This window comes from Schistocerca piceifrons, unplaced genomic scaffold (genome assembly GCF_021461385.2).
Source record: "Schistocerca piceifrons isolate TAMUIC-IGC-003096 unplaced genomic scaffold, iqSchPice1.1 HiC_scaffold_1764, whole genome shotgun sequence".
NCBI lineage: Eukaryota > Metazoa > Arthropoda > Insecta > Orthoptera > Acrididae > Schistocerca > Schistocerca piceifrons.
This window is the reverse complement of record NW_025727639.1, coordinates 352,433-379,629: the sequence shown is the minus strand read 5'-3', so window position 1 is coordinate 379,629 and position 27,197 is coordinate 352,433. Positions and strand designations below refer to the sequence as shown.

The 27,197-nt window shown below is 53.3% G+C and overlaps 47 non-coding genes across 47 annotated transcripts; all 47 read right to left on the bottom strand.

Annotated features, from left to right (window-relative positions):
• Positions 1-468: 468 nt before the first annotated feature.
• Trnae-cuc lies at positions 469-540 on the bottom strand. The gene has a single exon. It is a non-coding gene; the product is annotated as a tRNA-Glu (tRNA).
• A 266-nt stretch (positions 541-806) lies between these two features.
• Trnal-cag lies at positions 807-888 on the bottom strand. The gene has a single exon. It is a non-coding gene; the product is annotated as a tRNA-Leu (tRNA).
• An 80-nt stretch (positions 889-968) lies between these two features.
• On the bottom strand, positions 969-1,050 carry Trnal-aag. The gene has a single exon. It is a non-coding gene; the product is annotated as a tRNA-Leu (tRNA).
• Positions 1,051-1,784: 734 nt separating this feature from the next.
• Trnae-cuc lies at positions 1,785-1,856 on the bottom strand. The gene has a single exon. It is a non-coding gene; the product is annotated as a tRNA-Glu (tRNA).
• Positions 1,857-2,122: 266 nt separating this feature from the next.
• Positions 2,123-2,204, bottom strand: Trnal-cag. The gene has a single exon. It is a non-coding gene; the product is annotated as a tRNA-Leu (tRNA).
• An 80-nt stretch (positions 2,205-2,284) lies between these two features.
• On the bottom strand, positions 2,285-2,366 carry Trnal-aag. Its single transcript has one exon. It is a non-coding gene; the product is annotated as a tRNA-Leu (tRNA).
• Positions 2,367-3,100: 734 nt separating this feature from the next.
• On the bottom strand, positions 3,101-3,172 carry Trnae-cuc. Its single transcript has one exon. It is a non-coding gene; the product is annotated as a tRNA-Glu (tRNA).
• Positions 3,173-3,438: 266 nt separating this feature from the next.
• Trnal-cag lies at positions 3,439-3,520 on the bottom strand. Its single transcript has one exon. It is a non-coding gene; the product is annotated as a tRNA-Leu (tRNA).
• Positions 3,521-3,600: 80 nt separating this feature from the next.
• Positions 3,601-3,682, bottom strand: Trnal-aag. Its single transcript has one exon. It is a non-coding gene; the product is annotated as a tRNA-Leu (tRNA).
• A 734-nt stretch (positions 3,683-4,416) lies between these two features.
• Trnae-cuc lies at positions 4,417-4,488 on the bottom strand. Its single transcript has one exon. It is a non-coding gene; the product is annotated as a tRNA-Glu (tRNA).
• A 266-nt stretch (positions 4,489-4,754) lies between these two features.
• On the bottom strand, positions 4,755-4,836 carry Trnal-cag. The gene has a single exon. It is a non-coding gene; the product is annotated as a tRNA-Leu (tRNA).
• An 80-nt stretch (positions 4,837-4,916) lies between these two features.
• Trnal-aag lies at positions 4,917-4,998 on the bottom strand. Its single transcript has one exon. It is a non-coding gene; the product is annotated as a tRNA-Leu (tRNA).
• A 734-nt stretch (positions 4,999-5,732) lies between these two features.
• Trnae-cuc lies at positions 5,733-5,804 on the bottom strand. The gene has a single exon. It is a non-coding gene; the product is annotated as a tRNA-Glu (tRNA).
• Positions 5,805-6,070: 266 nt separating this feature from the next.
• Positions 6,071-6,152, bottom strand: Trnal-cag. Its single transcript has one exon. It is a non-coding gene; the product is annotated as a tRNA-Leu (tRNA).
• An 80-nt stretch (positions 6,153-6,232) lies between these two features.
• Positions 6,233-6,314, bottom strand: Trnal-aag. The gene has a single exon. It is a non-coding gene; the product is annotated as a tRNA-Leu (tRNA).
• Positions 6,315-7,048: 734 nt separating this feature from the next.
• Trnae-cuc lies at positions 7,049-7,120 on the bottom strand. The gene has a single exon. It is a non-coding gene; the product is annotated as a tRNA-Glu (tRNA).
• Positions 7,121-7,386: 266 nt separating this feature from the next.
• On the bottom strand, positions 7,387-7,468 carry Trnal-cag. Its single transcript has one exon. It is a non-coding gene; the product is annotated as a tRNA-Leu (tRNA).
• An 80-nt stretch (positions 7,469-7,548) lies between these two features.
• Positions 7,549-7,630, bottom strand: Trnal-aag. The gene has a single exon. It is a non-coding gene; the product is annotated as a tRNA-Leu (tRNA).
• Positions 7,631-8,364: 734 nt separating this feature from the next.
• Trnae-cuc lies at positions 8,365-8,436 on the bottom strand. Its single transcript has one exon. It is a non-coding gene; the product is annotated as a tRNA-Glu (tRNA).
• A 266-nt stretch (positions 8,437-8,702) lies between these two features.
• Positions 8,703-8,784, bottom strand: Trnal-cag. The gene has a single exon. It is a non-coding gene; the product is annotated as a tRNA-Leu (tRNA).
• Positions 8,785-8,864: 80 nt separating this feature from the next.
• Positions 8,865-8,946, bottom strand: Trnal-aag. The gene has a single exon. It is a non-coding gene; the product is annotated as a tRNA-Leu (tRNA).
• A 734-nt stretch (positions 8,947-9,680) lies between these two features.
• Trnae-cuc lies at positions 9,681-9,752 on the bottom strand. The gene has a single exon. It is a non-coding gene; the product is annotated as a tRNA-Glu (tRNA).
• Positions 9,753-10,018: 266 nt separating this feature from the next.
• On the bottom strand, positions 10,019-10,100 carry Trnal-cag. The gene has a single exon. It is a non-coding gene; the product is annotated as a tRNA-Leu (tRNA).
• An 80-nt stretch (positions 10,101-10,180) lies between these two features.
• On the bottom strand, positions 10,181-10,262 carry Trnal-aag. Its single transcript has one exon. It is a non-coding gene; the product is annotated as a tRNA-Leu (tRNA).
• A 734-nt stretch (positions 10,263-10,996) lies between these two features.
• Trnae-cuc lies at positions 10,997-11,068 on the bottom strand. Its single transcript has one exon. It is a non-coding gene; the product is annotated as a tRNA-Glu (tRNA).
• Positions 11,069-11,334: 266 nt separating this feature from the next.
• On the bottom strand, positions 11,335-11,416 carry Trnal-cag. Its single transcript has one exon. It is a non-coding gene; the product is annotated as a tRNA-Leu (tRNA).
• Positions 11,417-11,496: 80 nt separating this feature from the next.
• On the bottom strand, positions 11,497-11,578 carry Trnal-aag. Its single transcript has one exon. It is a non-coding gene; the product is annotated as a tRNA-Leu (tRNA).
• A 734-nt stretch (positions 11,579-12,312) lies between these two features.
• Positions 12,313-12,384, bottom strand: Trnae-cuc. The gene has a single exon. It is a non-coding gene; the product is annotated as a tRNA-Glu (tRNA).
• Positions 12,385-12,650: 266 nt separating this feature from the next.
• On the bottom strand, positions 12,651-12,732 carry Trnal-cag. The gene has a single exon. It is a non-coding gene; the product is annotated as a tRNA-Leu (tRNA).
• A 6,505-nt stretch (positions 12,733-19,237) lies between these two features.
• Positions 19,238-19,309, bottom strand: Trnae-cuc. Its single transcript has one exon. It is a non-coding gene; the product is annotated as a tRNA-Glu (tRNA).
• A 266-nt stretch (positions 19,310-19,575) lies between these two features.
• Positions 19,576-19,657, bottom strand: Trnal-cag. Its single transcript has one exon. It is a non-coding gene; the product is annotated as a tRNA-Leu (tRNA).
• Positions 19,658-19,737: 80 nt separating this feature from the next.
• On the bottom strand, positions 19,738-19,819 carry Trnal-aag. The gene has a single exon. It is a non-coding gene; the product is annotated as a tRNA-Leu (tRNA).
• Positions 19,820-20,553: 734 nt separating this feature from the next.
• Trnae-cuc lies at positions 20,554-20,625 on the bottom strand. The gene has a single exon. It is a non-coding gene; the product is annotated as a tRNA-Glu (tRNA).
• Positions 20,626-20,891: 266 nt separating this feature from the next.
• On the bottom strand, positions 20,892-20,973 carry Trnal-cag. The gene has a single exon. It is a non-coding gene; the product is annotated as a tRNA-Leu (tRNA).
• Positions 20,974-21,053: 80 nt separating this feature from the next.
• Trnal-aag lies at positions 21,054-21,135 on the bottom strand. Its single transcript has one exon. It is a non-coding gene; the product is annotated as a tRNA-Leu (tRNA).
• A 734-nt stretch (positions 21,136-21,869) lies between these two features.
• Trnae-cuc lies at positions 21,870-21,941 on the bottom strand. Its single transcript has one exon. It is a non-coding gene; the product is annotated as a tRNA-Glu (tRNA).
• A 266-nt stretch (positions 21,942-22,207) lies between these two features.
• Positions 22,208-22,289, bottom strand: Trnal-cag. Its single transcript has one exon. It is a non-coding gene; the product is annotated as a tRNA-Leu (tRNA).
• Positions 22,290-22,369: 80 nt separating this feature from the next.
• On the bottom strand, positions 22,370-22,451 carry Trnal-aag. The gene has a single exon. It is a non-coding gene; the product is annotated as a tRNA-Leu (tRNA).
• A 734-nt stretch (positions 22,452-23,185) lies between these two features.
• Positions 23,186-23,257, bottom strand: Trnae-cuc. Its single transcript has one exon. It is a non-coding gene; the product is annotated as a tRNA-Glu (tRNA).
• A 266-nt stretch (positions 23,258-23,523) lies between these two features.
• On the bottom strand, positions 23,524-23,605 carry Trnal-cag. Its single transcript has one exon. It is a non-coding gene; the product is annotated as a tRNA-Leu (tRNA).
• An 80-nt stretch (positions 23,606-23,685) lies between these two features.
• Positions 23,686-23,767, bottom strand: Trnal-aag. The gene has a single exon. It is a non-coding gene; the product is annotated as a tRNA-Leu (tRNA).
• A 734-nt stretch (positions 23,768-24,501) lies between these two features.
• On the bottom strand, positions 24,502-24,573 carry Trnae-cuc. Its single transcript has one exon. It is a non-coding gene; the product is annotated as a tRNA-Glu (tRNA).
• A 266-nt stretch (positions 24,574-24,839) lies between these two features.
• Trnal-cag lies at positions 24,840-24,921 on the bottom strand. Its single transcript has one exon. It is a non-coding gene; the product is annotated as a tRNA-Leu (tRNA).
• An 80-nt stretch (positions 24,922-25,001) lies between these two features.
• Trnal-aag lies at positions 25,002-25,083 on the bottom strand. The gene has a single exon. It is a non-coding gene; the product is annotated as a tRNA-Leu (tRNA).
• A 734-nt stretch (positions 25,084-25,817) lies between these two features.
• Positions 25,818-25,889, bottom strand: Trnae-cuc. Its single transcript has one exon. It is a non-coding gene; the product is annotated as a tRNA-Glu (tRNA).
• Positions 25,890-26,155: 266 nt separating this feature from the next.
• Positions 26,156-26,237, bottom strand: Trnal-cag. Its single transcript has one exon. It is a non-coding gene; the product is annotated as a tRNA-Leu (tRNA).
• Positions 26,238-26,317: 80 nt separating this feature from the next.
• Trnal-aag lies at positions 26,318-26,399 on the bottom strand. The gene has a single exon. It is a non-coding gene; the product is annotated as a tRNA-Leu (tRNA).
• Positions 26,400-27,197: the final 798 nt, after the last annotated feature.

The following is a 27,197-nucleotide window of genomic DNA, read 5'->3' as shown; positions in this document are numbered from 1 at the left end:
AGCAAGGCAGAACTTTAAAAAGTGCCGTGACCCGGATTCGAGCCTGGGTTGTTGCGGCCACAACGCAATGTCCTGACCACTAGACGATCACGGCCACGGAGCCACCGCGGAATTCAACTCTCGCGACTGCAAGTGGCTGTGCACAGCAAAGCTCGGCCGACTGTGTCTCGCAACAGCTGTGTCAGACGCGGTCTCCATTATATGTATACTGGCAAACGAACGTGCCCGCGCTGATGGACACTGAGCAGAGTGGTTAGCTGCATTCAACCCCCGTGGCAATGTCTTGCAGTCCTCCAAGTCTGTTGACCGCAGGTATGTGCCCGGATAAGAGGTGGACAGATGTCGCATCTCTCTCGCCGTCACTTGTGGCCGCGAATCATATTTTACGTAGTTTTCTGCAAGCGTCAGCGGAGCGTCAGTCGAGCTAAGTCGGGACAAGTCGCATAAGAGGAGCAATAAAATGTGCATTTCCGGTACCGGGAATCGAACCCAGGCCTCCTGGGCGAGAGCCAGGTATCCCAGCCACTAGACGACACCGGATAACGACACAAGCACTCCTCCAACAAACACGGCGAGCGCCCACCCGCTACTTGACGACAACTGCAAAAATTAACGTTTCCACTTCGTAGAACGGCATGCTCGGGACGCGTCTCGTGGAGACGAACGCCAGCAATCATGAGACGAAACTGCGCCGGTGAATCCTGTTGTTACACCACGCACCACTGTGCTACGACAGTTTAAGAAACCGACGCTGCGCTTTTTCCTTCGCGGGAAATCAGTGCTCCTGTTTTCGAGACAGAAAACGTTGGCAGCGGTGGGATTCGAACCCACGCCTCCGAAGAGACTGGTGCCTGAAACCAGCGCCTTAGACCGCTCGGCCACGCTACCTGCGCGACGCGGCGGTCACAGGAGCTGCGTTCTACCCCACGAGAACACACCGCAATGGCACAAAAACGAGAAGTAAAAATTGGCAGCGGTGGGATTCGAACCCACGCCTCCGAAGAGACTGGTGCCTTAAACCAGCGCCTTAGACCGCTCGGCCACGCTACCTACACCAGTGTTCCTGGCATTTGTAGAATGCAGTGCACGACACAGCTTCCTGATCTGCTGCGACTGGTTGCTCGAACATCGCACCTCGAACGACTGCCCTTTTCGAATAGAGATTAACTACACAGGCAGCTGCCAGCGCCCTGGTGCGGCGGCATCGCGTGTTTATAAGGAATCGGTAGTGCCACCTGCAGCCTGAGGAACATGAGCACAAAATCAGGAGGGCAACGTGATTTCAATCACTGGGTCACTATCGTCATTGCAGCGACAGCAAGGCAGAACTTTAAAAAGTGCCGTGACCCGGATTCGAGCCTGGGTTGTTGCGGCCACAACGCAATGTCCTGACCACTAGACGATCACGGCCACGGAGCCACCGCGGAATTCAACTCTCGCGACTGCAAGTGGCTGTGCACAGCAAAGCTCGGCCGACTGTGTCTCGCAACAGCTGTGTCAGACGCGGTCTCCATTATATGTATACTGGCAAACGAACGTGCCCGCGCTGATGGACACTGAGCAGAGTGGTTAGCTGCATTCAACCCCCGTGGCAATGTCTTGCAGTCCTCCAAGTCTGTTGACCGCAGGTATGTGCCCGGATAAGAGGTGGACAGATGTCGCATCTCTCTCGCCGTCACTTGTGGCCGCGAATCATATTTTACGTAGTTTTCTGCAAGCGTCAGCGGAGCGTCAGTCGAGCTAAGTCGGGACAAGTCGCATAAGAGGAGCAATAAAATGTGCATTTCCGGTACCGGGAATCGAACCCAGGCCTCCTGGGCGAGAGCCAGGTATCCCAGCCACTAGACGACACCGGATAACGACACAAGCACTCCTCCAACAAACACGGCGAGCGCCCACCCGCTACTTGACGACAACTGCAAAAATTAACGTTTCCACTTCGTAGAACGGCATGCTCGGGACGCGTCTCGTGGAGACGAACGCCAGCAATCATGAGACGAAACTGCGCCGGTGAATCCTGTTGTTACACCACGCACCACTGTGCTACGACAGTTTAAGAAACCGACGCTGCGCTTTTTCCTTCGCGGGAAATCAGTGCTCCTGTTTTCGAGACAGAAAACGTTGGCAGCGGTGGGATTCGAACCCACGCCTCCGAAGAGACTGGTGCCTGAAACCAGCGCCTTAGACCGCTCGGCCACGCTACCTGCGCGACGCGGCGGTCACAGGAGCTGCGTTCTACCCCACGAGAACACACCGCAATGGCACAAAAACGAGAAGTAAAAATTGGCAGCGGTGGGATTCGAACCCACGCCTCCGAAGAGACTGGTGCCTTAAACCAGCGCCTTAGACCGCTCGGCCACGCTACCTACACCAGTGTTCCTGGCATTTGTAGAATGCAGTGCACGACACAGCTTCCTGATCTGCTGCGACTGGTTGCTCGAACATCGCACCTCGAACGACTGCCCTTTTCGAATAGAGATTAACTACACAGGCAGCTGCCAGCGCCCTGGTGCGGCGGCATCGCGTGTTTATAAGGAATCGGTAGTGCCACCTGCAGCCTGAGGAACATGAGCACAAAATCAGGAGGGCAACGTGATTTCAATCACTGGGTCACTATCGTCATTGCAGCGACAGCAAGGCAGAACTTTAAAAAGTGCCGTGACCCGGATTCGAGCCTGGGTTGTTGCGGCCACAACGCAATGTCCTGACCACTAGACGATCACGGCCACGGAGCCACCGCGGAATTCAACTCTCGCGACTGCAAGTGGCTGTGCACAGCAAAGCTCGGCCGACTGTGTCTCGCAACAGCTGTGTCAGACGCGGTCTCCATTATATGTATACTGGCAAACGAACGTGCCCGCGCTGATGGACACTGAGCAGAGTGGTTAGCTGCATTCAACCCCCGTGGCAATGTCTTGCAGTCCTCCAAGTCTGTTGACCGCAGGTATGTGCCCGGATAAGAGGTGGACAGATGTCGCATCTCTCTCGCCGTCACTTGTGGCCGCGAATCATATTTTACGTAGTTTTCTGCAAGCGTCAGCGGAGCGTCAGTCGAGCTAAGTCGGGACAAGTCGCATAAGAGGAGCAATAAAATGTGCATTTCCGGTACCGGGAATCGAACCCAGGCCTCCTGGGCGAGAGCCAGGTATCCCAGCCACTAGACGACACCGGATAACGACACAAGCACTCCTCCAACAAACACGGCGAGCGCCCACCCGCTACTTGACGACAACTGCAAAAATTAACGTTTCCACTTCGTAGAACGGCATGCTCGGGACGCGTCTCGTGGAGACGAACGCCAGCAATCATGAGACGAAACTGCGCCGGTGAATCCTGTTGTTACACCACGCACCACTGTGCTACGACAGTTTAAGAAACCGACGCTGCGCTTTTTCCTTCGCGGGAAATCAGTGCTCCTGTTTTCGAGACAGAAAACGTTGGCAGCGGTGGGATTCGAACCCACGCCTCCGAAGAGACTGGTGCCTGAAACCAGCGCCTTAGACCGCTCGGCCACGCTACCTGCGCGACGCGGCGGTCACAGGAGCTGCGTTCTACCCCACGAGAACACACCGCAATGGCACAAAAACGAGAAGTAAAAATTGGCAGCGGTGGGATTCGAACCCACGCCTCCGAAGAGACTGGTGCCTTAAACCAGCGCCTTAGACCGCTCGGCCACGCTACCTACACCAGTGTTCCTGGCATTTGTAGAATGCAGTGCACGACACAGCTTCCTGATCTGCTGCGACTGGTTGCTCGAACATCGCACCTCGAACGACTGCCCTTTTCGAATAGAGATTAACTACACAGGCAGCTGCCAGCGCCCTGGTGCGGCGGCATCGCGTGTTTATAAGGAATCGGTAGTGCCACCTGCAGCCTGAGGAACATGAGCACAAAATCAGGAGGGCAACGTGATTTCAATCACTGGGTCACTATCGTCATTGCAGCGACAGCAAGGCAGAACTTTAAAAAGTGCCGTGACCCGGATTCGAGCCTGGGTTGTTGCGGCCACAACGCAATGTCCTGACCACTAGACGATCACGGCCACGGAGCCACCGCGGAATTCAACTCTCGCGACTGCAAGTGGCTGTGCACAGCAAAGCTCGGCCGACTGTGTCTCGCAACAGCTGTGTCAGACGCGGTCTCCATTATATGTATACTGGCAAACGAACGTGCCCGCGCTGATGGACACTGAGCAGAGTGGTTAGCTGCATTCAACCCCCGTGGCAATGTCTTGCAGTCCTCCAAGTCTGTTGACCGCAGGTATGTGCCCGGATAAGAGGTGGACAGATGTCGCATCTCTCTCGCCGTCACTTGTGGCCGCGAATCATATTTTACGTAGTTTTCTGCAAGCGTCAGCGGAGCGTCAGTCGAGCTAAGTCGGGACAAGTCGCATAAGAGGAGCAATAAAATGTGCATTTCCGGTACCGGGAATCGAACCCAGGCCTCCTGGGCGAGAGCCAGGTATCCCAGCCACTAGACGACACCGGATAACGACACAAGCACTCCTCCAACAAACACGGCGAGCGCCCACCCGCTACTTGACGACAACTGCAAAAATTAACGTTTCCACTTCGTAGAACGGCATGCTCGGGACGCGTCTCGTGGAGACGAACGCCAGCAATCATGAGACGAAACTGCGCCGGTGAATCCTGTTGTTACACCACGCACCACTGTGCTACGACAGTTTAAGAAACCGACGCTGCGCTTTTTCCTTCGCGGGAAATCAGTGCTCCTGTTTTCGAGACAGAAAACGTTGGCAGCGGTGGGATTCGAACCCACGCCTCCGAAGAGACTGGTGCCTGAAACCAGCGCCTTAGACCGCTCGGCCACGCTACCTGCGCGACGCGGCGGTCACAGGAGCTGCGTTCTACCCCACGAGAACACACCGCAATGGCACAAAAACGAGAAGTAAAAATTGGCAGCGGTGGGATTCGAACCCACGCCTCCGAAGAGACTGGTGCCTTAAACCAGCGCCTTAGACCGCTCGGCCACGCTACCTACACCAGTGTTCCTGGCATTTGTAGAATGCAGTGCACGACACAGCTTCCTGATCTGCTGCGACTGGTTGCTCGAACATCGCACCTCGAACGACTGCCCTTTTCGAATAGAGATTAATTACACAGGCAGCTGCCAGCGCCCTGGTGCGGCGGCATCGCGTGTTTATAAGGAATCGGTAGTGCCACCTGCAGCCTGAGGAACATGAGCACAAAATCAGGAGGGCACCGTGATTTCAATCACTGGGTCACTATCGTCATTGCAGTGACAGCAAGGCAGAACTTTAAAAAGTGCCGTGACCCGGATTCGAGCCTGGGTTGTTGCGGCCACAACGCAATGTCCTGACCACTAGACGATCACGGCCACGGAGCCACCGCGGAATTCAACTCTCGCGACTGCAAGTGGCTGTGCACAGCAAAGCTCGGCCGACTGTGTCTCGCAACAGCTGTGTCAGACGCGGTCTCCATTATATGTATACTGGCAAACGAACGTGCCCGCGCTGATGGACACTGAGCAGAGTGGTTAGCTGCATTCAACCCCCGTGGCAATGTCTTGCAGTCCTCCAAGTCTGTTGACCGCAGGTATGTGCCCGGATAAGAGGTGGACAGATGTCGCATCTCTCTCGCCGTCACTTGTGGCCGCGAATCATATTTTACGTAGTTTTCTGCAAGCGTCAGCGGAGCGTCAGTCGAGCTAAGTCGGGACAAGTCGCATAAGAGGAGCAATAAAATGTGCATTTCCGGTACCGGGAATCGAACCCAGGCCTCCTGGGCGAGAGCCAGGTATCCCAGCCACTAGACGACACCGGATAACGACACAAGCACTCCTCCAACAAACACGGCGAGCGCCCACCCGCTACTTGACGACAACTGCAAAAATTAACGTTTCCACTTCGTAGAACGGCATGCTCGGGACGCGTCTCGTGGAGACGAACGCCAGCAATCATGAGACGAAACTGCGCCGGTGAATCCTGTTGTTACACCACGCACCACTGTGCTACGACAGTTTAAGAAACCGACGCTGCGCTTTTTCCTTCGCGGGAAATCAGTGCTCCTGTTTTCGAGACAGAAAACGTTGGCAGCGGTGGGATTCGAACCCACGCCTCCGAAGAGACTGGTGCCTGAAACCAGCGCCTTAGACCGCTCGGCCACGCTACCTGCGCGACGCGGCGGTCACAGGAGCTGCGTTCTACCCCACGAGAACACACCGCAATGGCACAAAAACGAGAAGTAAAAATTGGCAGCGGTGGGATTCGAACCCACGCCTCCGAAGAGACTGGTGCCTTAAACCAGCGCCTTAGACCGCTCGGCCACGCTACCTACACCAGTGTTCCTGGCATTTGTAGAATGCAGTGCACGACACAGCTTCCTGATCTGCTGCGACTGGTTGCTCGAACATCGCACCTCGAACGACTGCCCTTTTCGAATAGAGATTAATTACACAGGCAGCTGCCAGCGCCCTGGTGCGGCGGCATCGCGTGTTTATAAGGAATCGGTAGTGCCACCTGCAGCCTGAGGAACATGAGCACAAAATCAGGAGGGCACCGTGATTTCAATCACTGGGTCACTATCGTCATTGCAGTGACAGCAAGGCAGAACTTTAAAAAGTGCCGTGACCCGGATTCGAGCCTGGGTTGTTGCGGCCACAACGCAATGTCCTGACCACTAGACGATCACGGCCACGGAGCCACCGCGGAATTCAACTCTCGCGACTGCAAGTGGCTGTGCACAGCAAAGCTCGGCCGACTGTGTCTCGCAACAGCTGTGTCAGACGCGGTCTCCATTATATGTATACTGGCAAACGAACGTGCCCGCGCTGATGGACACTGAGCAGAGTGGTTAGCTGCATTCAACCCCCGTGGCAATGTCTTGCAGTCCTCCAAGTCTGTTGACCGCAGGTATGTGCCCGGATAAGAGGTGGACAGATGTCGCATCTCTCTCGCCGTCACTTGTGGCCGCGAATCATATTTTACGTAGTTTTCTGCAAGCGTCAGCGGAGCGTCAGTCGAGCTAAGTCGGGACAAGTCGCATAAGAGGAGCAATAAAATGTGCATTTCCGGTACCGGGAATCGAACCCAGGCCTCCTGGGCGAGAGCCAGGTATCCCAGCCACTAGACGACACCGGATAACGACACAAGCACTCCTCCAACAAACACGGCGAGCGCCCACCCGCTACTTGACGACAACTGCAAAAATTAACGTTTCCACTTCGTAGAACGGCATGCTCGGGACGCGTCTCGTGGAGACGAACGCCAGCAATCATGAGACGAAACTGCGCCGGTGAATCCTGTTGTTACACCACGCACCACTGTGCTACGACAGTTTAAGAAACCGACGCTGCGCTTTTTCCTTCGCGGGAAATCAGTGCTCCTGTTTTCGAGACAGAAAACGTTGGCAGCGGTGGGATTCGAACCCACGCCTCCGAAGAGGCTGGTGCCTGAAACCAGCGCCTTAGACCGCTCGGCCACGCTACCTGCGCGACGCGGCGGTCACAGGAGCTGCGTTCTACCCCACGAGAACACACCGCAATGGCACAAAAACGAGAAGTAAAAATTGGCAGCGGTGGGATTCGAACCCACGCCTCCGAAGAGACTGGTGCCTTAAACCAGCGCCTTAGACCGCTCGGCCACGCTACCTACACCAGTGTTCCTGGCATTTGTAGAATGCAGTGCACGACACAGCTTCCTGATCTGCTGCGACTGGTTGCTCGAACATCGCACCTCGAACGACTGCCCTTTTCGAATAGAGATTAATTACACAGGCAGCTGCCAGCGCCCTGGTGCGGCGGCATCGCGTGTTTATAAGGAATCGGTAGTGCCACCTGCAGCCTGAGGAACATGAGCACAAAATCAGGAGGGCACCGTGATTTCAATCACTGGGTCACTATCGTCATTGCAGTGACAGCAAGGCAGAACTTTAAAAAGTGCCGTGACCCGGATTCGAGCCTGGGTTGTTGCGGCCACAACGCAATGTCCTGACCACTAGACGATCACGGCCACGGAGCCACCGCGGAATTCAACTCTCGCGACTGCAAGTGGCTGTGCACAGCAAAGCTCGGCCGACTGTGTCTCGCAACAGCTGTGTCAGACGCGGTCTCCATTATATGTATACTGGCAAACGAACGTGCCCGCGCTGATGGACACTGAGCAGAGTGGTTAGCTGCATTCAACCCCCGTGGCAATGTCTTGCAGTCCTCCAAGTCTGTTGACCGCAGGTATGTGCCCGGATAAGAGGTGGACAGATGTCGCATCTCTCTCGCCGTCACTTGTGGCCGCGAATCATATTTTACGTAGTTTTCTGCAAGCGTCAGCGGAGCGTCAGTCGAGCTAAGTCGGGACAAGTCGCATAAGAGGAGCAATAAAATGTGCATTTCCGGTACCGGGAATCGAACCCAGGCCTCCTGGGCGAGAGCCAGGTATCCCAGCCACTAGACGACACCGGATAACGACACAAGCACTCCTCCAACAAACACGGCGAGCGCCCACCCGCTACTTGACGACAACTGCAAAAATTAACGTTTCCACTTCGTAGAACGGCATGCTCGGGACGCGTCTCGTGGAGACGAACGCCAGCAATCATGAGACGAAACTGCGCCGGTGAATCCTGTTGTTACACCACGCACCACTGTGCTACGACAGTTTAAGAAACCGACGCTGCGCTTTTTCCTTCGCGGGAAATCAGTGCTCCTGTTTTCGAGACAGAAAACGTTGGCAGCGGTGGGATTCGAACCCACGCCTCCGAAGAGGCTGGTGCCTGAAACCAGCGCCTTAGACCGCTCGGCCACGCTACCTGCGCGACGCGGCGGTCACAGGAGCTGCGTTCTACCCCACGAGAACACACCGCAATGGCACAAAAACGAGAAGTAAAAATTGGCAGCGGTGGGATTCGAACCCACGCCTCCGAAGAGACTGGTGCCTTAAACCAGCGCCTTAGACCGCTCGGCCACGCTACCTACACCAGTGTTCCTGGCATTTGTAGAATGCAGTGCACGACACAGCTTCCTGATCTGCTGCGACTGGATGCTCGAACATCGCACCTCGAACGACTGCCCTTTTCGAATAGAGATTAATTACACAGGCAGCTGCCAGCGCCCTGGTGCGGCGGCATCGCGTGTTTATAAGGAATCGGTAGTGCCACCTGCAGCCTGAGGAACATGAGCACAAAATCAGGAGGGCACCGTGATTTCAATCACTGGGTCACTATCGTCATTGCAGTGACAGCAAGGCAGAACTTTAAAAAGTGCCGTGACCCGGATTCGAGCCTGGGTTGTTGCGGCCACAACGCAATGTCCTGACCACTAGACGATCACGGCCACGGAGCCACCGCGGAATTCAACTCTCGCGACTGCAAGTGGCTGTGCACAGCAAAGCTCGGCCGACTGTGTCTCGCAACAGCTGTGTCAGACGCGGTCTCCATTATATGTATACTGGCAAACGAACGTGCCCGCGCTGATGGACACTGAGCAGAGTGGTTAGCTGCATTCAACCCCCGTGGCAATGTCTTGCAGTCCTCCAAGTCTGTTGACCGCAGGTATGTGCCCGGATAAGAGGTGGACAGATGTCGCATCTCTCTCGCCGTCACTTGTGGCCGCGAATCATATTTTACGTAGTTTTCTGCAAGCGTCAGCGGAGCGTCAGTCGAGCTAAGTCGGGACAAGTCGCATAAGAGGAGCAATAAAATGTGCATTTCCGGTACCGGGAATCGAACCCAGGCCTCCTGGGCGAGAGCCAGGTATCCCAGCCACTAGACGACACCGGATAACGACACAAGCACTCCTCCAACAAACACGGCGAGCGCCCACCCGCTACTTGACGACAACTGCAAAAATTAACGTTTCCACTTCGTAGAACGGCATGCTCGGGACGCGTCTCGTGGAGACGAACGCCAGCAATCATGAGACGAAACTGCGCCGGTGAATCCTGTTGTTACACCACGCACCACTGTGCTACGACAGTTTAAGAAACCGACGCTGCGCTTTTTCCTTCGCGGGAAATCAGTGCTCCTGTTTTCGAGACAGAAAACGTTGGCAGCGGTGGGATTCGAACCCACGCCTCCGAAGAGACTGGTGCCTGAAACCAGCGCCTTAGACCGCTCGGCCACGCTACCTGCGCGACGCGGCGGTCACAGGAGCTGCGTTCTACCCCACGAGAACACACCGCAATGGCACAAAAACGAGAAGTAAAAATTGGCAGCGGTGGGATTCGAACCCACGCCTCCGAAGAGACTGGTGCCTTAAACCAGCGCCTTAGACCGCTCGGCCACGCTACCTACACCAGTGTTCCTGGCATTTGTAGAATGCAGTGCACGACACAGCTTCCTGATCTGCTGCGACTGGTTGCTCGAACATCGCACCTCGAACGACTGCCCTTTTCGAATAGAGATTAATTACACAGGCAGCTGCCAGCGCCCTGGTGCGGCGGCATCGCGTGTTTATAAGGAATCGGTAGTGCCACCTGCAGCCTGAGGAACATGAGCACAAAATCAGGAGGGCACCGTGATTTCAATCACTGGGTCACTATCGTCATTGCAGTGACAGCAAGGCAGAACTTTAAAAAGTGCCGTGACCCGGATTCGAGCCTGGGTTGTTGCGGCCACAACGCAATGTCCTGACCACTAGACGATCACGGCCACGGAGCCACCGCGGAATTCAACTCTCGCGACTGCAAGTGGCTGTGCACAGCAAAGCTCGGCCGACTGTGTCTCGCAACAGCTGTGTCAGACGCGGTCTCCATTATATGTATACTGGCAAACGAACGTGCCCGCGCTGATGGACACTGAGCAGAGTGGTTAGCTGCATTCAACCCCCGTGGCAATGTCTTGCAGTCCTCCAAGTCTGTTGACCGCAGGTATGTGCCCGGATAAGAGGTGGACAGATGTCGCATCTCTCTCGCCGTCACTTGTGGCCGCGAATCATATTTTACGTAGTTTTCTGCAAGCGTCAGCGGAGCGTCAGTCGAGCTAAGTCGGGACAAGTCGCATAAGAGGAGCAATAAAATGTGCATTTCCGGTACCGGGAATCGAACCCAGGCCTCCTGGGCGAGAGCCAGGTATCCCAGCCACTAGACGACACCGGATAACGACACAAGCACTCCTCCAACAAACACGGCGAGCGCCCACCCGCTACTTGACGACAACTGCAAAAATTAACGTTTCCACTTCGTAGAACGGCATGCTCGGGACGCGTCTCGTGGAGACGAACGCCAGCAATCATGAGACGAAACTGCGCCGGTGAATCCTGTTGTTACACCACGCACCACTGTGCTACGACAGTTTAAGAAACCGACGCTGCGCTTTTTCCTTCGCGGGAAATCAGTGCTCCTGTTTTCGAGACAGAAAACGTTGGCAGCGGTGGGATTCGAACCCACGCCTCCGAAGAGGCTGGTGCCTGAAACCAGCGCCTTAGACCGCTCGGCCACGCTACCTGCGCGACGCGGCGGTCACAGGAGCTGCGTTCTACCCCACGAGAACACACCGCAATGGCACAAAAACGAGAAGTAAAAATTGGCAGCGGTGGGATTCGAACCCACGCCTCCGAAGAGACTGGTGCCTTAAACCAGCGCCTTAGACCGCTCGGCCACGCTACCTACACCAGTGTTCCTGGCATTTGTAGAATGCAGTGCACGACACAGCTTCCTGATCTGCTGCGACTGGATGCTCGAACATCGCACCTCGAACGACTGCCCTTTTCGAATAGAGATTAATTACACAGGCAGCTGCCAGCGCCCTGGTGCGGCGGCATCGCGTGTTTATAAGGAATCGGTAGTGCCACCTGCAGCCTGAGGAACATGAGCACAAAATCAGGAGGGCACCGTGATTTCAATCACTGGGTCACTATCGTCATTGCAGTGACAGCAAGGCAGAACTTTAAAAAGTGCCGTGACCCGGATTCGAGCCTGGGTTGTTGCGGCCACAACGCAATGTCCTGACCACTAGACGATCACGGCCACGGAGCCACCGCGGAATTCAACTCTCGCGACTGCAAGTGGCTGTGCACAGCAAAGCTCGGCCGACTGTGTCTCGCAACAGCTGTGTCAGACGCGGTCTCCATTATATGTATACTGGCAAACGAACGTGCCCGCGCTGATGGACACTGAGCAGAGTGGTTAGCTGCATTCAACCCCCGTGGCAATGTCTTGCAGTCCTCCAAGTCTGTTGACCGCAGGTATGTGCCCGGATAAGAGGTGGACAGATGTCGCATCTCTCTCGCCGTCACTTGTGGCCGCGAATCATATTTTACGTAGTTTTCTGCAAGCGTCAGCGGAGCGTCAGTCGAGCTAAGTCGGGACAAGTCGCATAAGAGGAGCAATAAAAAGTGCATTTCCGGTACCGGGAATCGAACCCAGGCCTCCTGGGCGAGAGCCAGGTATCCCAGCCACTAGACGACACCGGATAACGACACAAGCACTCCTCCAACAAACACGGCGAGCGCCCACCCGCTACTTGACGACAACTGCAAAAATTAACGTTTCCACTTCGTAGAACGGCATGCTCGGGACGCGTCTCGTGGAGACGAACGCCAGCAATCATGAGACGAAACTGCGCCGGTGAATCCTGTTGTTACACCACGCACCACTGTGCTACGACAGTTTAAGAAACCGACGCTGCGCTTTTTCCTTCGCGGGAAATCAGTGCTCCTGTTTTCGAGACAGAAAACGTTGGCAGCGGTGGGATTCGAACCCACGCCTCCGAAGAGACTGGTGCCTGAAACCAGCACCTTAGACCGCTCGGCCACGCTACCTACGCGACGCGGCGGTCACAGGAGCTGCGTTCTACCCCACGAGAACACACCGCAATGGCACAAAAACGAGAAGTAAAAATTGGCAGCAGTGGGATTCGAACCCACGCCTCCGAAGAGACTGGTGCCTTAAACCAGCGCCTTAGACCGCTTTTTTTTTTTTTTTTTTTTTTTTTTTTTCATACCTGTAAGCACTCAGAAACGCCAGCTTTCTCAACTATTACAGCTGTATGTGGTGAGAGTGATTTTGCCCCAGTGAGTAAAACGTGTACCTCTGGTGGGACTCGAACCCACAATCCCCGGTTTAGGAGACCGATGCCTTATCCATTTTTTTTTTTTTTTTTTTTTTAACCACTTTTTTTTTTTTTTTTTATGCCTTATCCATTTTTTTATTTTATCCATTTTTTTTGTCTTTGTGTTAAACCATTTTAATGACCCAGTGCAGCTCGGTGGAGGCGCATTGGGCAGGGGTCGAATCCCGAGGCCTGGCCATGACGTCTCCTCCTCCCTGCACTGAAGCACAGTGGCACCAGTACGTAGTAATTGTCTTTGGTTCGGAGTCGCATGATACTGATATGTGGACACGGGGCTTATTTATGCGTTGTCTAACTAAACAGGTGAAAGCTTGGCAGGAAGGCAAAGGAACTAAGAGCTAGCGTGAATGTCTCCCCTATCATGAAGTGAGATCAGTATCCCCCTATACCGGCGCCATTAATGCAACTGGCGCAGGAGCGAGCAATAGAAGTGGAAACTTAACCAATCCCCTGCTTTTCGAAAACAATACTGAGCATATTCGCAAAGTCCCTCTTAAGATGTGGGAAAGATTGTTGCGTCCAGTACTCATGAAGCATGTAACCAGTAAACGAAATAAAATCGGAAATACCATCACCATCAACCACTGCAAAAATGTAACGGCCAAGAAGCCACATAATGGTGTTGTTCTTTGTCCGGGGATAAAAAACCGTGTCCGGCCAGCAGAGAATATCAGTTGTAAAAGCTGATTCCGAGCTTCTGGTGAGTAACGCCAATTGTCGGCGCAGCCAGTACCACATGCGAAGACGGTCAGCGCAGGTAAATCGGTGTGGGAGTGTATCAATACAACCACACGTTTGACAAAGCGGAGTGACACTTAAACCTATACGATGAAGTCGTTCGTTCGTAGGAATCAGCTGATTAACTACCTTATACCATAGGGAGGCAACAGCTGCGGAATGAACGGGTAAGCTGATATTCGTCCATATGTGACGCCAATGAAAACGGGGATATTGTAAAACAATCGGGATGGAAGAAGAAGACCTGTGCCATTTGTCAAGCAGTGTTCGCGTAGTAAAAACAGGACTACGTTGTAAGTGGAGATCCAGATAACTAATCTCAATGTAGAAGTCCCGAACATGCCGTAGCTTCGCATTTAGAGGCCCTACGTTAATAGGCGGTGACAAGCTCGCAGGACGAACGACATGGAATAATCGCGAAGTAACAGTCGGGGACTCAGAAAATAAAAGATGGAGGGTGCGCTTAACATAAAGGGCAGCAGCCTTGACACGGACATCGGTGAACGACAAGCCGCCCTCAAGTCGCGGCTTCGTAAGAACATCACAACGTAATTTAAAAATGTGCCCCCGCCAAATATATCTGTTAATAAGCTGGACCATTTTTGCACCCTGCATTCTGGGAAGCGGAAACAACTGAGCAACGTAATATACTTTACATAAAACATAAGTGTCTAATACATGCTTTTTTTGCAGTATCGGTATCGAACGCCATGAGTGTTCGAATAAAACACCTTGAAGCTTGGAAATGGCCACTTGCCAATTTTTCGCAGCCATACGAAGAGGACACCGTTCAAGATAGATACCTAAATGTGTATGATGTTCAACAGCCGTAACCCACGGAACAACCACATGTTCAAAGCCCCGCAAATTCAGGAGTTTGCTTTTACAGGGGTTGATACGAGAACCTGAGGCCGCAGAAAATTTATCCAGTTCCATTTTCAACGGCGGCACTTCTGCGGGGGAACGAAGTAAAACAACCAAATCATCAGCATAAGCTGTTGCTGTCTGGGTAACCCCAGAGATCGTAAGACCACGAAGTGTCGAGTTGAGACGTGTGAGGAGTGGTTGAAGGGAGAGAGCATAAAGGGTCATGGATAAAGGGCTACCTTGCGGGACGCCACGTTTAATATCAATGACCTTCGTCAGCTGTCCATTAATGTCAATCTTAGCAGAAATGCCAGTCGTCATATTCTTAAGAACCAGCAGCGCCTTTTCATTAAAACCGAGTCGGCGCAGCAGAAGCTCTAAAAACGAATGGGACACACGATCAAAAGCCTTACTAAAATCAACAAATAAAAGCGCACAGGAAATATTGGTGACAGCGACAATCGACACAATATCACGATACCCCGCCAGAGGCGTCAAGATGGAGCGCCCCGGAAAGCAGCTTTGACAAGGAGTTATCACAGGTGTAAGCAAGAGGGATAGACGTGCATTAACAGCCCTAGCAGCCGTCTTATAATCAAAATTTAAAAGAGTTAAAGGACGAAAGTCACTAGCTGTCTTCAAACCAGCAGATTTCGGTATCAGGACAACCGTACCTCTCTTGAAATCGGCTGGAATTGTGCCACCATTCAAAATTTCATTTACTATATCCGTAAAAACCGGCCCTATAATAGTCCAAAAGCGAACAAAAAACTCCTTAGGAAGGCCATCCGGACCAGGAGATTTGTGAGATGGTGAACAAGCAATGAAAGCTGAAATTTCGTCTGCAGTAAAAGGAGCTAAAAATTCCATATTATGGTCCTCTGTTAAAACTGATGGGATAGCAGTTGAAATCTCGTCAACATCAAGCGGATCAGAATCAGCCACAGCATATAAGGTCTCATAGTAGCAGGTAAGTTCATGGGTTATTTGATTCTGTAAGGTAAGCCGGCGACCATCAGCTGCCATAAGGCCGTCAATCAATACACGTCGACGGTTCTTGTGGTGACGAAACAGATGGTACATGGAAGTCATTTCATGTGCTAAGGTGGACGGCGGCTTAGATTTAATCTTCAATCCTTCCATCTGAAGCCGTTTAATACTAAGGAGCTTGGCTTTAATTTTCCGAACCTCAGAAAGGTGGGCACATGTCATTCGAGGAGTATCATAAAGTTCGCGAAGCACCGAATAATAATACTCAAAAGTCAGTTTCAGATCTCGCGCTCTATTATAACTGTAGGACATTAAAGTGCGACGTAGTTTTGGCTTCGCACAGTGGATCCACCAGTGAAGCTTAGACGGATAGTATCGCAGAGAACGTAAACACATGTCCCACGCCGTCTGTATTAGAGGTTCGATGTCAGGGTCATCGAGCAAGGAGACATTTAATTTCCACAGTGGCCGATAAAGTTTAAGAGGCTGACGTTCCAAATTAATTATAACCGCAAGGGCACAATGATCCGTAAAACTGGCTGGAATTACATCTACATTTAAAACAGAAACACTAAGGGGATCAGAAATATACAATCGGTCCAGGCGACTACTTGACGTGGCAGTAAAAAATGTAAATTTAACTAAAGTGGGGTGTTTAACCTCCCACGCATCGCGTAGTCGTAGTTGACGTACAAGAGAATGTAGCTCGAAACAATAATTAAAATGAGGGGATTGGTCCTTAGCTTGTAATACACAATTAAAATCACCCCCCAATATCAAAGTCGCAGGATTTTTGCGTAAAAGATAAATCAGATCCTCTTTATAAAAACGAGACCTTTCCTGCCGTTTGCTGGAACCAGAGGGGGCGTAAATATTAACCAAGGTTGTGTCAAATAACCGACAACCAATACCCCTTCCCGAGTCTAAGAGCTCAATTTCGGTAACGGGGATACCGTCACGAATTAGTAAGGCAGTACCTGTGGAAAACTCAGGCGCAAAATTTATAATAGTGCGAAAGCCAGGAACAAACAGGTGTGCAACGGAGACTTCCTGCAGGAAAACAACATCAGCTGCAGAGTCATAAATGAACTGCTGCAGAGACGCTAACTTCAGAGCAGATTGAATGCTATTTATATTTAAGGTAATAAACGTGTACGCCTGCAACATCAACCAAAAAAGGGAAAATGAACCCTAATTACACCACATTAGAAGCAACTACATCCAGATCATCAACATCAGACATGGCAGAGGGTGATTGCCCGGAATCAACGGAATCAGAGTCATCCTTTGCATGCTTGTGTTTTTTCCGCACCGCGTGAAGATTGGGGGGCACTTTCACCCGACGGCGTATCTGATGCACACCAGAGTCAAGAGCAGGTGGAGTGGGGGGTTCGAGATCAGGCACGTCAACCAAGGCATCCGAAGGATTAGCAGGGCGAGAGGAATCTGAAGAAGGAGCAAGCAAGGGGAAAACTGCATCAGGAACATCGGCACCGGCATCAGAAGGTGTAGGTATTGGAAGTGTAGGAGGTGGAGAGATAGGTTTGGAATCCGCTGAAGCGGAGCGCGCAGTTCTAGAAGCGATTTTCCGACAAACAGCTGTCTGCACCGAAGTGTCGTCAACATGTTGTGATGCCTGTGTCGGGAGGGATGTCAACACCACCTCGACCGAATGTTGGGGCTCTTGCGCCGACAGCGTGGCACCAGGTTTGACGTCAGCAGGCAAAGCAGGAGACACAGTGGGAACAGAATCCAAAACAAGCAAGGGAGATTCCGGAATTCTCTCGTCAGATTCGCTAACCGGCTGCGAAACAGCAGCTTCGTCATCAGTGCTACCGGTATCACTAGCACGACGGCGTTTGTTATTGGAAACAGACGGGATCGGTGTAGAAGCAGCCGATACATCTGGGCGAGTGGGTAACGGGGGAAAACCTGCATCAGAGGAAGGTGTCACCCGTTGTGAACAATCTACTGCAGGAGGCTGACACGAGACAGTGGAGGAAGCTGCTGGCACAAGATCGGCAACCGTTAATTTGCGGCGTTGTGCTAGCCCATTTTTAAGCACAAACACCCGCTTAGGGCAATTAGCACGGACATGACCATTTTCATTACATAGAAAACACGTACCAACTTGCCCCTCATAAGTAAGATGAACACGATAACCACATACAACCAGATGGGACGGTATATTCGACTTAATATGCATTTCAACCGATCTGATACCATTATAACATTGTAGCTTATGTTGTGCAGACCAACGTTCATGTCGAATTGATCGAACGGTACCATAACCAAGCAAAGCTTCCTTGAGATAACTGTTTTCAACTTCAGGGGGTAAATTATAAACCCGAACTGTGGTATACGTAATTTCCGCATTTGAAACAGTAACACTGCTAACAGAACCATCTCTATGACGGAACGACACTTGCTCACCATGTTTAAGTAAAATCTTATCTAGCAAAACCGGGTTCAACAATTTCACAAAAAAGCAGTAAAGTTCTGTGTCAAAATACGCCGTATGTACCTGGTCCGATGTAATGCCAATCGTATCCACAATCCATTCGTGAATTTCCAACGAAGTTGGTTGAACATTCCTGGTGGCCTTGTTAAACTGAAAACTGAGAGTACACTTCCGCGGAAACAACCGGGAAGCCATAACACTTAATTAATGCGGCAAAAGCCGCTATACAACACAAGACACAACACAAACACTAAGGCGACGAAACAACGAAGAAAAGAAGACAAAGAAACGTCACACACAGAAAGTAAATAGTCACAACCCGAGGGAAACGGCGGATCGAATACACAGCACGTGCGATCGCTGTCGCGTCTCAAGCGGAACTATACCGCTCGGCCACGCTAGCTGCACCAGTGTTCCTGGCATTTGTAGAATGCAGTGCACGACACAGCTTCCTGATCTGCTGCGACTGGTTGCTCGAACATCGCACCTCGAACGACTGCCCTTTTCGAATAGAGATTAACTACACAGGCAGCTGCCAGCGCCCTGGTGCGGCGGCATCGCGTGTTTATAAGGAATCGGTAGTGCCACCTGCAGCCTGAGGAAACATGAGCACAAAATCAGGAGGGCACCGTGATTTCAATCACTGGGTCACTATCGTCATTGCAGCGACAGCAAGGCAGAACTTTAAAAAGTGCCGTGACCCGGATTCGAGCCTGGGTTGTTGCGGCCACAACGCAATGTCCTGACCACTAGACGATCACGGCCACGGAGCCACCGCGGAATTCAACTCTCGCGACTGCAAGTGGCTGTGCACAGCAAAGCTCGGCCGACTGTGTCTCGCAACAGCTGTGTCAGACGCGGTCTCCATTATATGTATACTGGCAAACGAACGTGCCCGCGCTGATGGACACTGAGCAGAGTGGTTAGCTGCATTCAACCCCCGTGGCAATGTCTTGCAGTCCTCCAAGTCTGTTGACCGCAGGTATGTGCCCGGATAAGAGGTGGACAGATGTCGCATCTCTCTCGCCGTCACTTGTGGCCGCGAATCATATTTTACGTAGTTTTCTGCAAGCGTCAGCGGAGCGTCAGTCGAGCTAAGTCGGGACAAGTCGCATAAGAGGAGCAATAAAATGTGCATTTCCGGTACCGGGAATCGAACCCAGGCCTCCTGGGCGAGAGCCAGGTATCCCAGCCACTAGACGACACCGGATAACGACACAAGCACTCCTCCAACAAACACGGCGAGCGCCCACCCGCTACTTGACGACAACTGCAAAAATTAACGTTTCCACTTCGTAGAACGGCATGCTCGGGACGCGTCTCGTGGAGACGAACGCCAGCAATCATGAGACGAAACTGCGCCGGTGAATCCTGTTGTTACACCACGCACCACTGTGCTACGACAGTTTAAGAAACCGACGCTGCGCTTTTTCCTTCGCGGGAAATCAGTGCTCCTGTTTTCGAGACAGAAAACGTTGGCAGCGGTGGGATTCGAACCCACGCCTCCGAAGAGACTGGTGCCTGAAACCAGCGCCTTAGACCGCTCGGCCAAGCTACCTGCGCGACGCGGCGGTCACAGGAGCTGCGTTCTACCCCACGAGAACACACCGCAATGGCACAAAAACGAGAAGTAAAAATTGGCAGCGGTGGGATTCGAACCCACGCCTCCGAAGAGACTGGTGCCTTAAACCAGCGCCTTAGACCGCTCGGCCACGCTACCTACACCAGTGTTCCTGGCATTTGTAGAATGCAGTGCACGACACAGCTTCCTGATATGCTGCGACTGGTTGCTCGAACATCGCACCTCGAACGACTGCCCTTTTCGAATAGAGATTAATTACACAGGCAGCTGCCAGCGCCCTGGTGCGGCGGCATCGCGTGTTTATAAGGAATCGGTAGTGCCACCTGCAGCCTGAGGAACATGAGCACAAAATCAGGAGGGCACCGTGATTTCAATCACTGGGTCACTATCGTCATTGCAGTGACAGCAAGGCAGAACTTTAAAAAGTGCCGTGACCCGGATTCGAGCCTGGGTTGTTGCGGCCACAACGCAATGTCCTGACCACTAGACGATCACGGCCACGGAGCCACCGCGGAATTCAACTCTCGCGACTGCAAGTGGCTGTGCACAGCAAAGCTCGGCCGACTGTGTCTCGCAACAGCTGTGTCAGACGCGGTCTCCATTATATGTATACTGGCAAACGAACGTGCCCGCGCTGATGGACACTGAGCAGAGTGGTTAGCTGCATTCAACCCCCGTGGCAATGTCTTGCAGTCCTCCAAGTCTGTTGACCGCAGGTATGTGCCCGGATAAGAGGTGGACAGATGTCGCATCTCTCTCGCCGTCACTTGTGGCCGCGAATCATATTTTACGTAGTTTTCTGCAAGCGTCAGCGGAGCGTCAGTCGAGCTAAGTCGGGACAAGTCGCATAAGAGGAGCAATAAAAAGTGCATTTCCGGTACCGGGAATCGAACCCAGGCCTCCTGGGCGAGAGCCAGGTATCCCAGCCACTAGACGACACCGGATAACGACACAAGCACTCTTCCAACAAACACGGCGAGCGCCCACCCGCTACTTGACGACAACTGCAAAAATTAACGTTTCCACTTCGTAGAACGGCATGCTCGGGACGCGTCTCGTGGAGACGAACGCCAGCAATCATGAGACGAAACTGCGCCGGTGAATCCTGTTGTTACACCACGCACCACTGTGCTACGACAGTTTAAGAAACCGACGCTGCGCTTTTTCCTTCGCGGGAAATCAGTGCTCCTGTTTTCGAGACAGAAAACGTTGGCAGCGGTGGGATTCGAACCCACGCCTCCGAAGAGACTGGTGCCTGAAACCAGCGCCTTAGACCGCTCGGCCACGCTACCTACGCGACGCGGCGGTCACAGGAGCTGCGTTCTACCCCACGAGAACACACCGCAATGGCACAAAAACGAGAAGTAAAAATTGGCAGCGGTGGGATTCGAACCCACGCCTCTGAAGAGACTGGTGCCTTAAACCAGCGCCTTAGACCGCTCGGCCACGCTACCTGCACCAGTGTTCCTGGCATTTGTAGAATGCAGTGCACGACACAGCTTCCTGATCTGCTGCGACTGGTTGCTCGAACATCGCACCTCGAACGACTGCCCTTTTCGAATAGAGATTAACTACACAGGCAGCTGCCAGCGCCCTGGTGCGGCGGCATCGCGTGTTTATAAGGAATCGGTAGTGCCACCTGCAGCCTGAGGAACATGAGCACAAAATCAGGAGGGCACCGTGATTTCAATCACTGGGTCACTATCGTCATTGCAGCGACAGCAAGGCAGAACTTTAAAAAGTGCCGTGACCCGGATTCGAGCCTGGGTTGTTGCGGCCACAACGCAATGTCCTGACCACTAGACGATCACGGCCACGGAGCCACCGCGGAATTCAACTCTCGCGACTGCAAGTGGCTGTGCACAGCAAAGCTCGGCCGACTGTGTCTCGCAACAGCTGTGTCAGACGCGGTCTCCATTATATGTATATTGGCAAACGAACGTGCCCGCGCTGATGGACACTGAGCAGAGTGGTTAGCTGCATTCAACCCCCGTGGCAATGTCTTGCAGTCCTCCAAGTCTGTTGACCGCAGGTATGTGCCCGGATAAGAGGTGGACAGATGTCGCATCTCTCTCGCCGTCACTTGTGGCCGCGAATCATATTTTACGTAGTTTTCTGCAAGCGTCAGCGGAGCGTCAGTCGAGCTAAGTCGGGACAAGTCGCATAAGAGGAGCAATAAAATGTGCATTTCCGGTACCGGGAATCGAACCCAGGCCTCCTGGGCGAGAGCCAGGTATCCCAGCCACTAGACGACACCGGATAACGACACAAGCACTCCTCCAACAAACACGGCGAGCGCCCACCCGCTACTTGACGACAACTGCAAAAATTAACGTTTCCACTTCGTAGAACGGCATGCTCGGGACGCGTCTCGTGGAGACGAACGCCAGCAATCATGAGACGAAACTGCGCCGGTGAATCCTGTTGTTACACCACGCACCACTGTGCTACGACAGTTTAAGAAACCGACGCTGCGCTTTTTCCTTCGCGGGAAATCAGTGCTCCTGTTTTCGAGACAGAAAACGTTGGCAGCGGTGGGATTCGAACCCACGCCTCCGAAGAGACTGGTGCCTGAAACCAGCGCCTTAGACCGCTCGGCCAAGCTACCTGCGCGACGCGGCGGTCACAGGAGCTGCGTTCTACCCCACGAGAACACACCGCAATGGCACAAAAACGAGAAGTAAAAATTGGCAGCGGTGGGATTCGAACCCACGCCTCCGAAGAGACTGGTGCCTTAAACCAGCGCCTTAGACCGCTCGGCCACGCTACCTACACCAGTGTTCCTGGCATTTGTAGAATGCAGTGCACGACACAGCTTCCTGATATGCTGCGACTGGTTGCTCGAACATCGCACCTCGAACGACTGCCCTTTTCGAATAGAGATTAATTACACAGGCAGCTGCCAGCGCCCTGGTGCGGCGGCATCGCGTGTTTATAAGGAATCGGTAGTGCCACCTGCAGCCTGAGGAACATGAGCACAAAATCAGGAGGGCACCGTGATTTCAATCACTGGGTCACTATCGTCATTGCAGTGACAGCAAGGCAGAACTTTAAAAAGTGCCGTGACCCGGATTCGAGCCTGGGTTGTTGCGGCCACAACGCAATGTCCTGACCACTAGACGATCACGGCCACGGAGCCACCGCGGAATTCAACTCTCGCGACTGCAAGTGGCTGTGCACAGCAAAGCTCGGCCGACTGTGTCTCGCAACAGCTGTGTCAGACGCGGTCTCCATTATATGTATACTGGCAAACGAACGTGCCCGCGCTGATGGACACTGAGCAGAGTGGTTAGCTGCATTCAACCCCCGTGGCAATGTCTTGCAGTCCTCCAAGTCTGTTGACCGCAGGTATGTGCCCGGATAAGAGGTGGACAGATGTCGCATCTCTCTCGCCGTCACTTGTGGCCGCGAATCATATTTTACGTAGTTTTCTGCAAGCGTCAGCGGAGCGTCAGTCGAGCTAAGTCGGGACAAGTCGCATAAGAGGAGCAATAAAAAGTGCATTTCCGGTACCGGGAATCGAACCCAGGCCTCCTGGGCGAGAGCCAGGTATCCCAGCCACTAGACGACACCGGATAACGACACAAGCACTCCTCCAACAAACACGGCGAGCGCCCACCCGCTACTTGACGACAACTGCAAAAATTAACGTTTCCACTTCGTAGAACGGCATGCTCGGGACGCGTCTCGTGGAGACGAACGCCAGCAATCATGAGACGAAACTGCGCCGGTGAATCCTGTTGTTACACCACGCACCACTGTGCTACGACAGTTTAAGAAACCGACGCTGCGCTTTTTCCTTCGCGGGAAATCAGTGCTCCTGTTTTCGAGACAGAAAACGTTGGCAGCGGTGGGATTCGAACCCACGCCTCCGAAGAGACTGGTGCCTGAAACCAGCGCCTTAGACCGCTCGGCCACGCTACCTACGCGACGCGGCGGTCACAGGAGCTGCGTTCTACCCCACGAGAACACACCGCAATGGCACAAAAACGAGAAGTAAAAATTGGCAGCAGTGGGATTCGAACCCACGCCTCCGAAGAGACTGGTGCCTTAAACCAGCGCCTTAGACCGCTCGGCCACGCTAGCTGCACCAGTGTTCCTGGCATTTGTAGAATGCAGTGCACGACACAGCTTCCTGATCTGCTGCGACTGGTTGCTCGAACATCGCACCTCGAACGACTGCCCTTTTCGAATAGAGATTAACTACACAGGCAGCTGCCAGCGCCCTGGTGCGGCGGCATCGCGTGTTTATAAGGAATCGGTAGTGCCACCTGCAGCCTGAGGAACATGAGCACAAAATCAGGAGGGCACCGTGATTTCAATCACTGGGTCACTATCGTCATTGCAGCGACAGCAAGGCAGAACTTTAAAAAGTGCCGTGACCCGGATTCGAGCCTGGGTTGTTGCGGCCACAACGCAATGTCCTGACCACTAGACGATCACGGCCACGGAGCCACCGCGGAATTCAACTCTCGCGACTGCAAGTGGCTGTGCACAGCAAAGCTCGGCCGACTGTGTCTCGCAACAGCTGTGTCAGACGCGGTCTCCATTATATGTATACTGGCAAACGAACGTGCCCGCGCTGATGGACACTGAGCAGAGTGGTTAGCTGCATTCAACCCCCGTGGCAATGTCTTGCAGTCCTCCAAGTCTGTTGACCGCAGGTATGTGCCCGGATAAGAGGTGGACAGATGTCGCATCTCTCTCGCCGTCACTTGTGGCCGCGAATCATATTTTACGTAGTTTTCTGCAAGCGTCAGCGGAGCGTCAGTCGAGCTAAGTCGGGACAAGTCGCATAAGAGGAGCAATAAAATGTGCATTTCCGGTACCGGGAATCGAACCCAGGCCTCCTGGGCGAGAGCCAGGTATCCCAGCCACTAGACGACACCGGATAACGACACAAGCACTCCTCCAACAAACACGGCGAGCGCCCACCCGCTACTTGACGACAACTGCAAAAATTAACGTTTCCACTTCGTAGAACGGCATGCTCGGGACGCGTCTCGTGGAGACGAACGCCAGCAATCATGAGACGAAACTGCGCCGGTGAATCCTGTTGTTACACCACGCACCACTGTGCTACGACAGTTTAAGAAACCGACGCTGCGCTTTTTCCTTCGCGGGAAATCAGTGCTCCTGTTTTCGAGACAGAAAACGTTGGCAGCGGTGGGATTCGAACCCACGCCTCCGAAGAGACTGGTGCCTGAAACCAGCGCCTTAGACCGCTCGGCCAAGCTACCTGCGCGACGCGGCGGTCACAGGAGCTGCGTTCTACCCCACGAGAACACACCGCAATGGCACAAAAACGAGAAGTAAAAATTGGCAGCGGTGGGATTCGAACCCACGCCTCCGAAGAGACTGGTGCCTTAAACCAGCGCCTTAGACCGCTCGGCCACGCTACCTACACCAGTGTTCCTGGCATTTGTAGAATGCAGTGCACGACACAGCTTCCTGATATGCTGCGACTGGTTGCTCGAACATCGCACCTCGAACGACTGCCCTTTTCGAATAGAGATTAATTACACAGGCAGCTGCCAGCGCCCTGGTGCGGCGGCATCGCGTGTTTATAAGGAATCGGTAGTGCCACCTGCAGCCTGAGGAACATGAGCACAAAATCAGGAGGGCACCGTGATTTCAATCACTGGGTCACTATCGTCATTGCAGTGACAGCAAGGCAGAACTTTAAAAAGTGCTGTGACCCGGATTCGAGCCTGGGTTGTTGCGGCCACAACGCAATGTCCTGACCACTAGACGATCACGGCCACGGAGCCACCGCGGAATTCAACTCTCGCGACTGCAAGTGGCTGTGCACAGCAAAGCTCGGCCGACTGTGTCTCGCAACAGCTGTGTCAGACGCGGTCTCCATTATATGTATACTGGCAAACGAACGTGCCCGCGCTGATGGACACTGAGCAGAGTGGTTAGCTGCATTCAACCCCCGTGGCAATGTCTTGCAGTCCTCCAAGTCTGTTGACCGCAGGTATGTGCCCGGATAAGAGGTGGACAGATGTCGCATCTCTCTCGCCGTCACTTGTGGCCGCGAATCATATTTTACGTAGTTTTCTGCAAGCGTCAGCGGAGCGTCAGTCGAGCTAAGTCGGGACAAGTCGCATAAGAGGAGCAATAAAAAGTGCATTTCCGGTACCGGGAATCGAACCCAGGCCTCCTGGGCGAGAGCCAGGTATCCCAGCCACTAGACGACACCGGATAACGACACAAGCACTCCTCCAACAAACACGGCGAGCGCCCACCCGCTACTTGACGACAACTGCAAAAATTAACGTTTCCACTTCGTAGAACGGCATGCTCGGGACGCGTCTCGTGGAGACGAACGCCAGCAATCATGAGACGAAACTGCGCCGGTGAATCCTGTTGTTACACCACGCACCACTGTGCTACGACAGTTTAAGAAACCGACGCTGCGCTTTTTCCTTCGCGGGAAATCAGTGCTCCTGTTTTCGAGACAGAAAACGTTGGCAGCGGTGGGATTCGAACCCACGCCTCCGAAGAGACTGGTGCCTGAAACCAGCGCCTTAGACCGCTCGGCCACGCTACCTACGCGACGCGGCGGTCACAGGAGCTGCGTTCTACCCCACGAGAACACACCGCAATGGCACAAAAACGAGAAGTAAAAATTGGCAGCAGTGGGATTCGAACCCACGCCTCCGAAGAGACTGGTGCCTTAAACCAGCGCCTTAGACCGCTCGGCCACGCTAGCTGCACCAGTGTTCCTGGCATTTGTAGAATGCAGTGCACGACACAGCTTCCTGATCTGCTGCGACTGGTTGCTCGAACATCGCACCTCGAACGACTGCCCTTTTCGAATAGAGATTAACTACACAGGCAGCTGCCAGCGCCCTGGTGCGGCGGCATCGCGTGTTTATAAGGAATCGGTAGTGCCACCTGCAGCCTGAGGAACATGAGCACAAAATCAGGAGGGCACCGTGATTTCAATCACTGGGTCACTATCGTCATTGCAGCGACAGCAAGGCAGAACTTTAAAAAGTGCCGTGACCCGGATTCGAGCCTGGGTTGTTGCGGCCACAACGCAATGTCCTGACCACTAGACGATCACGGCCACGGAGCCACCGCGGAATTCAACTCTCGCGACTGCAAGTGGCTGTGCACAGCAAAGCTCGGCCGACTGTGTCTCGCAACAGCTGTGTCAGACGCGGTCTCCATTATATGTATACTGGCAAACGAACGTGCCCGCGCTGATGGACACTGAGCAGAGTGGTTAGCTGCATTCAACCCCCGTGGCAATGTCTTGCAGTCCTCCAAGTCTGTTGACCGCAGGTATGTGCCCGGATAAGAGGTGGACAGATGTCGCATCTCTCTCGCCGTCACTTGTGGCCGCGAATCATATTTTACGTAGTTTTCTGCAAGCGTCAGCGGAGCGTCAGTCGAGCTAAGTCGGGACAAGTCGCATAAGAGGAGCAATAAAATGTGCATTTCCGGTACCGGGAATCGAACCCAGGCCTCCTGGGCGAGAGCCAGGTATCCCAGCCACTAGACG